At 39.9% G+C, this 13856-nt stretch overlaps 1 protein-coding gene across 5 annotated transcripts in view; it reads left to right on the plus strand.

Annotated features, from left to right (window-relative positions):
• Positions 1 to 13856, plus strand: part of LYPD6B (LY6/PLAUR domain containing 6B) — a 174464-nt gene that overhangs the window by 54734 nt on the left and 105874 nt on the right. The gene's annotated exons all lie outside the window — the stretch shown is intronic.

Consider the following 13856-nt stretch of genomic DNA (forward strand, 5'->3'; position numbering starts at 1 on the left):
AGGTTGAGTTTAAGATGTCAAAGATCATGACAAGATCTAGTATAGGAATAGAACAGCAGAACAGGGAAGACGAAAATGTTGGTGTTAAAGGAGCCAAATAATTGTGATGCTAAGGTGCTGAGTAGGCTTTTTGCATGAATGACGGTAATCTTCAATAATAGCAGGACTTGGGATGTCATGAAGACTCTGAACCAAGCAAGTGTCACTGAAAGTACGGAAGTGATGAGGCAATCTTTGTAAGCCAAGGCAGGTGTACAGCTGTGGAAGCAACCTTGGAATTTGAGATTCATAGGAGGCAGATATTGTGAGTTGACTCCTCATATCTGTTCTTCCTTGACAATATAATCATGAGTTTTAGCTGAGCACATGGCTGCCCAGAGTAAGACTACATTTCTCAGCTTACCTTGCAACTATGTAAGGTCATGTGATTAAGTTCTGACCCATAGACTATAAGTAGGGGAGTGCTGCTTACAGTGGACACAGAGCTTCCTTAGAAAGGCAATTTTCTCCCTTCTGCAAACTTGAATGTGCTTGTGCTCTATTGTGAAATGACAGCCCTCTTGTACCACAAGGTAGAAGATACTGCTGAGGGTGGTGGAGCAGTAAGATAAGAGCTAACCTTGGCTCCTCCTGACTTTGTGAAGCCCACCCCTAGATACTTCTTATGTGTGTGTGAGAAACAAATATCTCCTATAACCATTTCTATCTTGGGGTTCTGGGGTTCTATCCCTCATAGTCAAGTGAGTCCTTCACATAGCTCAGGACTGAGAGGAGAGGATAGGTAGCCTCAGCAGGGGAAGAAGCAATAGCTCTAAGAGAACCAGATTTCAGTTTAAGGTGCAACCCATATTCTGAGAAGAGCTTATGGATGCTGAACAGCTATTTTACTTGGGAACAGGGTTGCCAGAAGGTACAGTGGAAAGCTTTGAGGGAAATAGCTGCCAAAGAAAGCAAGAATGGGGAATAGTTTGGGAAGGCAGAGATAGGAATTTACCTCTTGGCAGAGATCAAAGAAGTCAAGAATGCAAGGCAGGTCATTGAAGCTGACCTCAAGGACTCCATGTTTGATGTAGTGGGTATTGGTACAGATACAGCCAACCCTAAACAGGTGGGAGGCCTGACGACCATAGCAAATTGGAAGTAACGTCTCTTTGTGCTGAGGCCTGGGACAAGAATAAGCCCTGGTCTAAAGGGATATCATGATAGTCAAGATACCCTATTGGAATTTTTGTGGATAAAATTGGGAACAGTGTTCAAAAAGGAAATAAAGGTAATACAGTACCCAGTGTACTGGGATAATCTCTGGTGGTTTCTCATGATCTCTACTCTTTCTCCAAATGCTTATAGGCCATCTCTTTAAAGATCAAGGGTAGGTATTTTACCTTGGATTTGACATTTTGAGTTGCACATGGCTCACTGTTCGTTATCTGGACAGGACTAGATGTCTTTATTCTCTTTCCATCTGTATATGCTAACATCATATTTTTGTCATTACCTATGGCTGTTAAAATCTGTCTTTCTCTTTCCCTAAGACTTTGCTTTGATATTTATTGCATATATTAGGAATCTGTATTTTACTTTTTCAGCTCTTGTTGGTGAATAATTAGATTTTTTTTTTCTTTTGCTGATTTAGTTTTTTTTCCCACTTACTACCAACTCCACTGGTTTGGTGATCTTCTTCATCTGTGATTCTTATCAATCACTTTGAGACTGCTTTACATCAACTTTGTCTTTCTAATTATAATGGAATAAGAATTTTCTTGACTTTTTTTGGTACCTGATAGATTCTAATGGAATATTACTTTGGTATCATGGAGTTGATATAAAGTGGTGAAGCAATAAACGGGTAAAATAAACATGTATAATGAATGAGGAGATTTCTCCCAGCAAATAATTATCTACTTAATTTTCGGTCCTAAATCAGGACCAAAATTTAATTATTTTTGGTCCCTGTGTGTGAATGAATAGATATAAATAAATAGTATGTAGAGTAAAACTTTTTTTCTTCCTTTTTAAATGTTCACGTGAGGATTTTAATACAAGAAAGCAATTTCACTAAATGTGAATGAACTTTTGACATAGGAATGATTGGACTCTGGCTCCCATAAGAAAAAATTGAATCAAGCTTTGTAACTTCACTTCTAGAATGCCAGGGATATGATATAATCTAGGGGACATACTTTACATGTAGAGATCACAATTAGATTTGCTGAAGCTAATATCCAAAGGATTGTCCGAAAAGTATCTCCTGAACCCCAGGCAGATGGAAATGAATAGAGGCGATGGCCACTCTGGGGCTAACCACTTGGGTATTAAGTTTAGGATATTGGTAGCTATTTGAGCAGAAGCTATTTTGTATTTCCCATAAGACTGGAATTCTTGAGAGCATTCATTAACTCTCAGATGGATTCTTCTTTGGAAAGAAGAAAGAATAGAATTAGATTTTACTTTAAACTTACTTTTTTATAGAGTTCATAATCTTTTATTTTTTTTTTATTTTCTTATTTTTAGAGAGTGAGTGAGAGCCGGGGGAGAGAGGCAGAGGAGGAGAGAGAAAATCTCAACCAGGCTCTACACTCAGCATGGAGCCCAACACAGGGCTCAATCCCACGACCCTGGGATCATGAGCTGAGCTGAAATCATGAGTTGGATGCTCAACCCACTGAGCAACCCAGGAGTCCCTACTTATTTTAAATCACATTTATGGACAATAAGAACATAAGCACCATTTGCAATTGCTATTTTCATGTCTGATCCTTGTCAGTTGGTAGGCCTAACTTGTTCATTATATTGAGGGGGCCTCAAATTACCATGGTGTTCCTTTGTTTGTTTGGCATTACTTAGCCACTTGTTAAAGGACATTAAAGAAGGATGGGCTTGTATCAAGTAGCAACTCCAAAAATAGTTATCAAAAAAAAAATCATATCTATGCATTGTTCTGGATTGTGTGACTTTACAAATAATTTTGCATCTTATTTTTTATGTTTTGAAGTTTATTTGAGAGAGAGAGCATGCGAACAGTAGTGGCAGAGAGAGAGGGAGAAAGAGAATCCAAAGCATGCTCTGTGCTGTCAGTGCAGAGACCAACATGGGGCTCAGTGTCATAAATTGTGAGATCATGACCTGAGCCGAAATCAAGCATCGGCCGTTTAACTGACTGAGCCACCCGGGTGCCCCTTGTATGACTTTGAGTGTTTAAGAAATTTTGTTTTAGAAGATGACAGCATAGACACCATAGCTGATGGACTAAGAGAAAGACAGAAGTTGAAAGGACATTTCCCTCTTTACAAGGGTGGTGTGCAGCACCATGTGATAGCATGTTCCCAGATACAGTTAAAGACCTTTCATTCTGTCAGTGAAAATGGGGGTGGGGTGGGGTGGAGGACTTTTTTCTTCCCAAATGGGAGTTTGGTTAAGTACAGTAGTGATTTGTATGTACCTGGTTTGCATAATAAAACTTAATCTTTGCTAATCTGGTTAATTATTGCTCTGTTTGATGTTGAAGCCATTGGATTCAGACTGACAGCCAACACATGAATGGGGCCATGTAAGAGAACACAAGACCTAGCAAGAGATGTCGAGGAAGTAGAAGGGAGGGAGGGCCAGTGTAACAGTGAAAGGGTGAGAAAGTGATGAATACATCAATGAAGGAAACCAGAGGGACCCACAGATGAATGGGGTGGGGAGGAGGAGGAGGTGATGGTCACAGAGAGAAGAGGGAAGGAGGGAGTGAATATGCAGAAACAAGCCCAAGCGGGGGAAGGACAGAGCGGGGAGAAAAGTAGGAGGTAGGGAGTGAACAAGTTTGAGGAGGTCTTGTGTTTGTTACTGTCCAAATGCCCTCTTGGAGAGTCCTCATGTAGCAAATGTAAGTTTATTGGAAGCCAGTTAATGAATGGAAAACCATTTGAGTCCAGTAGCAAAATTACCCTAGGAGTTAAATTTATTTCCACTTAGTCCATGCTTTCTGATCTGGAACTTGGGTCCTGAGCCATGTTAATCATTACTGGATATTAATATGGAAATGAGTTTACCCTGTTTCAAGTCCCAGTTTCAATCAGTAAGTAATTATGAAAATTAGTCTTAAAGAGGCTGTGAAAAGGTGTTGCTTTCCAGGCAATAATTAAACCTCTCAGGCATCTCTAGGTGGTTGATTTTTTTTTTTTTTTTTAGTTTTTTTTTTTCTTTTCCAAACTTCTGCAGGCGGAAAAAAAAAAATCAGTTGCTGCTGCGTTTTTCATTGGAATAGTAGGTAAGGTACGGTCAAAAGGAGAAGGGAATGAATGGAATGTTTTAGAACTGAAAACTAAAATATCAGCTGTTTTCTTGCCCAAAGGAAAGTTTGTCTTTTTAAATAAGTGTGAATAGAAACTTTAAACCCCGTTTGTTTTCATGTTTGTGTATTTTTTTGAGCCAAATTTCAAAAATGGAGCTGTATCTCCATCCTCAGTGGGAGCCAACCCAACATGCTAGCCAATTTCAGTTTCTGGCAATTAGTAAACAGGTGCTCAAAAATAGCAACACATGATTATTATTGTCATCATCTATAAAGTGCCGTGGAGCTCTGCGTCACTGCAGAAGTAGAACTTGAAAGGCCTGTAGGCATGCTGCTCTGGTGGCACCATGTACCTTGTCTTCCTGCTTCCCTGCCTCCTCCCCCCAAAAGAGAACCTCTTCCACCATGACAGCAGGACAAAGCCCCTTTGAAACTCATTCAAATAGGAAGCCTTCAAGGACATGGTGTAGATGTAGGCACAGTTCAACTTTACACTTGCAAAAGTTCCAGTATTGGCAGGGTGTTAGGAATCTCCTTCTCTGCGTGCCATAAGCAGAAACTCCTGAGGGAGAGGTGGAAGGGTTGCCAGATAAAATGCAGGACACCCACTTACACTTGAAGTTCAGATAAACAAATGTTTTACTCATTGTTTACCTGCAATTCCCAGTAAATGAAAAAAAGTACTTAAAACATAGTATGATCCCGTTTAGACTTTGGCTTTCTCAGTAAAAGGCAATGGCTATTGACCCATCCGGATGGACTTTAACTGCACCCCTCTGTTTTGTTGGCTCAACTGGCAACCCAGGTTGCATCCCCTCCTTTGGGGAGTGTCAGACCCTGACAGTCTTGGCTCGGCAGCAAGTGAGCCTTTTGTTCCCAGGCTTATGATGTGTTTATCTGTTCTAGAATCCTTCTACCTTCCTCCAGAAGGTAGCATAGATATAACTGGGAATAACTATAAAAGGAAGAAGGCAGAATTTTTGGACTGGATCTCATCAGAGATTTATACAAGTTAGAGCAGGCAATGAAACAAGCCTCTTAAATTAGGTTGCTGTACTGACGTTAGGAAAAGTCAATGGCTGTTGATTCATCAGCAAGAATTACAAGTGTGCTTGAATCTAATCATCAGCAGGTTTTGTTTTGTTTGGCTATTGGGTCATTCCATCATATACTACCCTACATGATTTTTAATGCACAGACACAAGAGTTATTTAACAAGGAAATGGAAGGGAGTATAATTTTTTAAAAAATGATGGAGTCAATACTGTTTTTTCTCATTACTTTGAGGCAGTATCTTTTAAAGAACTTGCAAATGAAAATAGTAATTGCTTCCTTGTTGTAACCTTGCCTTTTGTTTGCTTAAGGGAGTTAACATAGAGTGGTAGAACATCCTAGGAGTCAAGAGACCTGGCCCCAGTGCTCTTTGTGAACAGCTATCAGTGTTTATACATGCTGAGTTTCAGTGTGAATTCCTGAGACTTAAATCTTCTGAGGTTACCCTAACTTTTGCGTTCTCAAATGGGTTTGGATCCATCTTTCAAAAGCCTATTTTCCCTATGTGAGTTGTATAGTGCATAGACCAAGGGGGATTAAAAATGGGTTGGATTTCTTGCACTAATTTCTAAGTTAAGCTTGTTTGCTTTTTGAGTACAGTAGAACCTTGACATGTCTATATCTATAGACAGAGATGTAGAGATAGAGATATATGTAGATAGATATTTTAAAGTCACACTGCTTCAACAGTGAAAAGTTTAAGACAGATGTGAGACGACGGGACTTTGGTGCACTGCCACGTCCTGCACTATTACAAGGCTCTCAAATGCCTTTCCCACATATTGAACTGTCACAGCAATGATCAGTGGCTTAGAATGCCTCCTGAATTCCTGACCAGCTGCCAGAACAATTGCTTAAGTAAATGTTTCCTGATGTCCAACCACCATTAATATCCCCTCTATACAATTGGTTATGAGCTGAGATTCTGAAGCTGTACTGTCTATACTTTAGTGAAATCTATAAAAATTGGTGAGGGTCATCCACTGGACTAGGGAAGGCAGGCAAAGCCCCTCAGAGGGACAGAAGCACTTCTTTGGCATCTATTTCTTCCGAGATTAGAGTGGATCTCTGAACTGCCTGAAGACTCGGGAGGGCCACACTAGTGCCAGTGAGAGGTAACACATGTTCAAAGATCTCCAACGCCCGGCCTTCAATCCCCCGTGAGGAGCCTGGAACCCAGTAGACTCTACCATTGTTGAATACCATACTTCTGAATAATGGAGTGTCCTGGTAACCAGGATGTAACGATGCCCATCTCAGGCTTCTCAGAGATCTCCAAAGCTCTGTGTGTAGCACCAGGAGTGATGCCCAGTCTAGGATTGAATGCTGTTTTTTGTGGTGGCTGATCTTCAGGAATACAGTCTGAAGCCCAGGGACTTTCAAAAACCTTATTTTCTGAAAGAGGGAAAGACAGCTAGCACATGGGTGAGGGGATACCTGATTGCTCAACCTGAGTTAGAGCACCTGTAAGCTTGTTGGCACAGCAGTGTAGTATTTACTAAATAAGTGGCCAGGCAGGAGCCTGGGTGGCTCAGTCGGTTAAACGTCCAACTTCAGCTCAGGTCATGATCTTGCAGTTTGTGAGTTTGAGCCCCGTGTCAGGCTCTGTGCTGACAGCTGAGAGCCTGGAGTCTGCTTTGGATTCTGTGTCTCCCTTTCTCTGTGCTCCTCCCCTGTTCATGCTCTCTTTCTCAAAAATAAACGTTAAAAATTTAAGTGGCCAGGGCCTTTTGTCAAAAGTTACTTCTTAGATTCATACAGGCCACAGAGAGCTATTCTCAATAGGAGTGGTCTCTCCATTGTTTCAGGGCTGCTGCTCTGAATGGGCAGTTTGTCCTCATTATGTTCAGCATGCAGAATTTTACATTCTTGTTGTAAAAAGGACCATTTATGCCAACTTACTTCCTGTCAGGAAAAGACTGATTATTGATATCTGCCAGGGGCTGCTGGGAAGGGATGGGGTGTGGCAGAGGGTGTGATAGTCTAAATGGGATCATACTATATTTTAAAGTTATTAAGAGTTGTAGCCCTTTTGGGCCCAGGTGTGTCCCCAGAATGCTTCTCAACTCCATGTTCCACATAGTCACTGCTAATTAGTTGTCCTTGACACACGAGCTGATGCCAGTTTGCCATTTGGAGTTTAGAAAGATTTTTTTTTTCTCTGCTGACTTCTCTAGAAATTTGCCTCCAAAAGCAGCTCTGTGGGTTTTTAAAAAGCAGGCCTTCAGCCTTGGCAGAAAAGGGCCAGGTCTGGAGACAGAAGGGTGGTCTGTTTCAAAAGGGATCGGGCATAACGAACCCTTGTCCTGTTACCAGTGGGTGGTGGGCCATTGTGTTGGGGCCGGAGGACCCTGTAAAGGCTTAGTATCAACTAGAACTAACCAGCCACCATCCCCACTTCTGGGGTTGTTCCTCCTCCCTACCCAGGGGTTTAGGAACCAAGTCTGTCTTACTATATGGACTTTTAAAACAGTAGCTAGGTGTAAGCTATTGTAAAAAGCTAAATGAATCCATTGTTGACCTTACAGTTTAAAATCCTCCTTTCAAAATTATCATGCAGGCTGGGCTGTGAGTTGCCCAGAATTTGGAGTGTAAAAAGCAAAGCAATAAAAATCTGCTTCCCGTCTGAGCTACCGGTAACCCAGGAACCTCCTGCTACCCACCTCTTTGTGGCATTAAAAAAAAAAAGTTTTTATTGGGGCGCCTGGGTGGCTCAGTCAGTTGGGTGTCCTACTTCGGCTTAGGTCATGATCTCACAGATGGTGAGTTTGAGCCCTGCATCAGGCTCTGTGCTGACAGCTCAGAGCCTGGAGCCTGCTTCGGATTCTGTGTGTCCCTCTCTCTCTGCCCTTCCCCTGCTTGTGTTCTTTCTCTCTCTTAAAAATAAACATCAATAAATTTTTAATGTTTAATTTTTAAAATTTTATTTTTGAGAGAGAGCACGCACGAGCTGCCAGCACAGAGCCCGACGTGGGGCTCAAACCCACACCTGAGCTAAAGTTGGATGCTTAACGGACTGAGCCGCCCAGGTGCCCCTCTCTGTGGCATTTTTAATTCTCCTGTTGTTTGAACCTACCCTTGTCCATGTTCTAATCTTGCAATGCTGAGCTGTGTCTTCACACAGTTAGAACACATTCACTTAGACAATAGACGCTCTTGTTGTCAGTTCTGCTGCTTTCAATAATTTATCTTGACTCGATGTTCATTAGTGCATGCCATTGGCAAAAGCAGAGTACCTCTAAACTCGGCTAATTACTCAGCTTCCAATATCCGCACAGCTGAAAGGAACCTAGCCATCTTCATGAAGGGGTGCTTTTCTGCCAGAGCCAGCCCTGAATGGCAGGTGACGGTGACGGGGCTAGCAAGGATGTGCCAAAACCAGAGGAAATCTGGAACCGTCAAGGAAACTGGTGGCTTCCTTCTGTTCCAATATATTCCCCTTCTGCATCCCCATGGAAGCCCTGGCACAGTTCAAAGGCTGGAAAGTAAAAGAAATTTCGGTGTGGGGAGGGTCACCGCAAGTAGCTCTAGAAATTCAGCCACTGATTTACGACTTTTGTAGCAACTAGTGGAAATGCTGAGGCTTAGGTAATGCTTGGCAAGCCATCAAGTAGAGTTGTACCTATTGTTCATTGCACGAGGGCACCAAGCCAACGGGTTAAGTGGGGCCAAGATCCAACCCTTTCTCTGTCTGGCAGAAGGCGATGTTGGCCTGGACGGAGGGAGGCCTTTTTCAAATGCCCGCACAGACCAGACACTGTCGTTTCACCAAGCTGTGTACACACGCGCAGAGCTCATCTGCCCCTGGTTGGGCGCCTTTTCCTAATTTGCATAACAGTGCCATTTGGGCTAATGGGGGGCCCTAATGCTTGCTCCCTTGTCCTCAGAGTACATCAGACTGTTAGCTGAACTCAGAAGCCATCTTGGCCTCAGGAGCTTAGGAGATCTCAGAGATCCCTGAAGGCAAGAACCCCCATGGCACGAGACGATTTCAGTGTGCACATGACAACATGTGTAAGGAGTTCCTTCCCTTAACTCTTTGAGTTCTACTCATTAGTCAAGAAGAAAGTGCCTGTTTGCTACAAGGAGGCATCAGCAAGTGCTAGCTTTAGTTAGCCACACCAGCCACAAAGAGAGGTGGACTTAGAGCCAGAGGCTTTGCGGGAAATTCTTGTAGGCATTTATTCCCAGCTTTAATATTCGGTGTGTTTATATTTAGAATGAGCTATCTTTGCCAGTGAGTTGATTTCTCGTTTTAGTCCAAGCCAAGTTGTCACTCCCATGGACTGAATTTAGCACACACCTCTGATTTCATGTAAAAATACCAAATGTGAGAAGGAATTATTTGAGTGTGAAAAAGAGAGGTCTTTACAGTATAATACTGGTTTCTGATAACTTCTGCTAAGAGAATAAAAGGAAACATTTGCACTGTGGTTGGAGGGGTTTGGGGTTCCAATGTGCAAGTATGCACGTGTGTTGCTGTATTTGTGTGTACTTGTTGCATAAACGAAAACTGAGAGACTGTGAATGTTCTGAATTCCTGAGGGTGGGACTAGAAGATGTAGGAGATGCATTCATTTAGATGTTAAGTAGTTGACCCCACATTTTTTCTGTAGGGAAGAAATGGCTGGATTAAAGCCAGAAAGTTCGAGAAGAGGAACACAGCTATTTGATACTTGACTTCATATGTCCCTCTGTGTCTCCTTCATTTTCTCTGTCTTTCTCACACATGAGTGTGCTCCCACACACCCCCTCCCTTCCCCACACACCCCCTCCCTTCCCCACACACCCCTCAGCTAGTCCACCAGTGATTCAGATCTGCAGTCTTCCTTGTAGAATGTTATGCACAAGGGACCTCCTGACACGCAGAACTAAGGGCATTGTTTTCAGACCTCTTCAGGTGAACTGACACATTCAGCTGTTAGTGTGCATATGGTTGAGATAACTGCCGTAAAAGCATTGTTTGGTATCCAGTGGCAACATTAGCTTATGTTTACATAAAGAAAAAAAAGTGTCGTCTGATATAATCTCAGAAAACTGCTGCCACAGGCCTTTGAAACAATTAGTTGAGACTATTTCACAGAGCATTAAGCTTAACAATGTCAGTCTGTTCCTAAATGCTCTTCAACAAATTTTTTGCAATGAGGCCAAAACTTGGGCTGGCAAAAGGGCAACCTCAAATTGGCAATCTCATCTTTTTCTTTTTTTTTTTTAACAGATTTTTTTTTCAGATAAAATTGACCTACAATAAACTGCACATATTTAGAGTATAATTTGCTGTTTTGACATGTGTATATCTGTGAAACTGTCAGCATAATCAAGATAATGAACACCTTCATCACCCCAAATGCTTTGTGTTTTTTGGGGGAAATGCCTTCTGTTATTATAGATTAGTTTGCATTTTCTAGAGTTTTGTATTGAAAGTATGGTATATGCTTATTTGTCTCTGGCTTCTTTCAGCATAATTATTTTGAGATTCATATATGTTGTGTGCATCATTAGTTCATTTTGTTTTACTTGTCAGTAATGTTCCATTGTATGGTTACGTCACAGTCTGTTTATCCACTCACCTGTTGATGGACACTTGGGTTGTTTGTAGCTTTGGGCTATTACATATAAAGCTAATGTGGACACTTATGTGTAAGTCTTTGTATGGATGTATATTTTCTTTTAGGTAAACACCTAGGAATAGATCATATGGTAGTTGTAGGTTTAATAAACTACCACACTGTTTTTGAGAGTTATACCATTTTATGTCCCCACTAAAATGAATGTTCCATTTCTTGTGTATGAGCTTTCTAGTTCCTCTGAATCCTTGCCAATACTTGACAACCTAGAAGCCATTTTATTTCTTTGTGGTTTTAATATTTCCTGAGTAATGTTGTTGAGCATTCTTTATGTGCTATTTACCATTTGTATATCTTCTTTGATGTGTAAACATTTAAAAAATGGGTCTTTTTTTCTCATTCATTTGTAAGTATCTTTATATATTCAAGATGAAAATCTTATATCAGGTATGTGCTTTGTAAATATTTTCTCCTAGACTGTGGCTTGTCTTTTTATTCTAATGGTGTCTTTCAAGGAACTGAAGTTTTAAATTTTTATTAAATCCACTTTATTGATTTGTTTTTTTCTTTTACAGACCTTGCTTTCGGTCTCACATCTAAGAAATCTTTACCTAACCTAAAGTCACAAATATCTTCTCCTATATTTTCTTCTAGCAATTTAAAAATTTCAAATTTTACATTTGGGTTGGCGATCTGTGGTGATTTTCATTTTTCTCAATTCATGCAAGGTATGGATCAAGGTTAAACTTTTTGCAAATACACATCCAATTTGACCCAGCACTATTTGCTAAAATGTTTTTTTTCTCCATTGAATGGCCGTTACACATTTGTCAAAAATCAATTGTTCGTATATTAATATGTCTATTCCTGACCTCTATTCTGTTTCATTGATCTATGTGCCTATCCTGACTTGATTACTTCACTGTGTAGTAAGTCTTGAAATTAAGTATTTGCTTCTGTGACTGTGGGTCGTCTGCATTTTCATATGAATTTTAGAATCGGCCGGTTACTTTATATAAAAAGCCATTGTAATTTTGATTGGATGGTATTAAATCTATGGACTGATTAGGGGGGAATTGCCATCTTAACAATGTCTGTCTTCCATGAATAAGGCCGGTACTCTCTATTCAGGTTTTCTTTACTCTCTTTCGGTAATGTTTTGTTTTCAGTAAACCATCCCTTCACATTTTGGTCAGATTTATCCTTCAGTGGTTTTTGTTTTTAATGATACTTTAAATGACTTAAAAAAGTTTTAATTTCTGATTGTTTGCTACTGGTATATAAAAATACAAATTTTTAATACTGATCTTGTATCCTGAAACCTTACTAAAATCATGTCTTTGTAGTAGTAGTTAGTAGTGGCAGCGGCAGCTTTTTTGAGCTGTTAGGTTTTCCACATGTTTGGTCATGATGTTCTACAATAAGATAGTTTTACTTCTGTCTGGATTTTTTTTTCTTTATTTCTTAGACTTGCTCTACTGGCTACATCCTTTTGTACAGTGTGGAACACAAGAGATGAGAAGAGATATACTTAATCATAAAGGCAAACATTCAGTCTTTCACTGTTAAGTATGTTAACTCTAGGTGTTTCATAGACACTGTATGATACTCTATCAGCTTTAGGAAGTTCGTTTCTGTTACTAGTTTGCTGAAAGCTTTTTTTTTTTTTCTTTTTATCTGCAGTAGATGTTGGATTTTGTCAAGTGATTTTTCTCTTGAGATAAACATATGGTTTTTCTTTTAAAGTTTCTTAATATAGTAAATTACATTGGTTTTTATTTTTCTGGTGACTTTTACACCAACCTTCTAGTCCTGCAGTAAAACCTATATGGTCATGATACATTATTTTATATATTAAGTTCAATTTGCAAAAATTTTGTTTAGAATTTTTGCACCTGTTCTTGTGGGTATTGGTTTGAAGTTTTCTTTAATGTCCTTTTCTGCTTTGGGTACCAGAGAATTGTGGTCTCATAGAATGAGTTGAAAAGTATTCTCTCCTTCTTAGTATTTCTGGAAGAGTTTGTGTAGAATTTGTACTATTTCTTCATTAATGATTGGTAGAATTAATTATTGAAAGCATCTCGGTATTTTGTTGGTATGTTTTTAACTACAAATCTAAATTCTTGAATAGATACAGAGCTATTAAAGCCATACATTTCTTCTTAGTAAGTAAGCTTTGGTAGTTGGGTCTTTCAAGGATTTTTTTTTCATTTGATCTAGGATTTTGAAATTATTGCCATAAGTTAGTTCATAATATTCTCTCCTATTTTTTTTTCAACGTTTATTTATTTTTGGGACAGAGAGAGACAGAGCATGAACGGGGGAGGGGCAGAGAGAGAGGGAGACACAGAATCGGAAACAGGCTCCAGGCTCTGAGCCATCAGCCCAGAGCCTGATGCGGGGCTCGAACTCACGGACCGCGAGATCGTGACCTGGCTGAAGTCGAACGCTTAACTGACTGCGCCACCCAGGTGCCCCTCTCCTTCTATTTTTAACATCTATAGAATATGTTGTGATGTCAACTCTTTATTCCTTGATATTTAATTTTTTTTTCTATTTTCCTAATCTATATACAGGGTTGTAAAATTGATCTCAAAGAATAAACTTTTCTCTGTTCTTCTGCTTTCCATTCTTTTAATTTCTGCTTTTTTCCCTTTCTTATGCTTATTTTGGGGGTTAAATTTCTCTCATTTTTAGTGGAATGAGGTCATTGGTGGAAGCAGAAGTCATTGATTTGAGGCTTTCTTGAAATAGTATTTGAGCATTTAGTACTATAATTTTTTTCTAAGAATCCCGTATACCCTGCATGGTTTTCATTTTCACTTAATTCAGAATACTTTCTAATTTTATTTTTAACCTCTTCTTTGACCCATGGTTTATGTTTTAGGTTTACAAATATTTGGGGGACTTTATTACTGATTTCTAATTTAATTCTATGTAGTCAGAGAACTATGACTTGA

The sequence above is a fragment of the Acinonyx jubatus genome, chromosome C1 (assembly GCF_027475565.1).
Source record: "Acinonyx jubatus isolate Ajub_Pintada_27869175 chromosome C1, VMU_Ajub_asm_v1.0, whole genome shotgun sequence".
NCBI classification, from domain to species: domain Eukaryota; kingdom Metazoa; phylum Chordata; class Mammalia; order Carnivora; family Felidae; genus Acinonyx; species Acinonyx jubatus.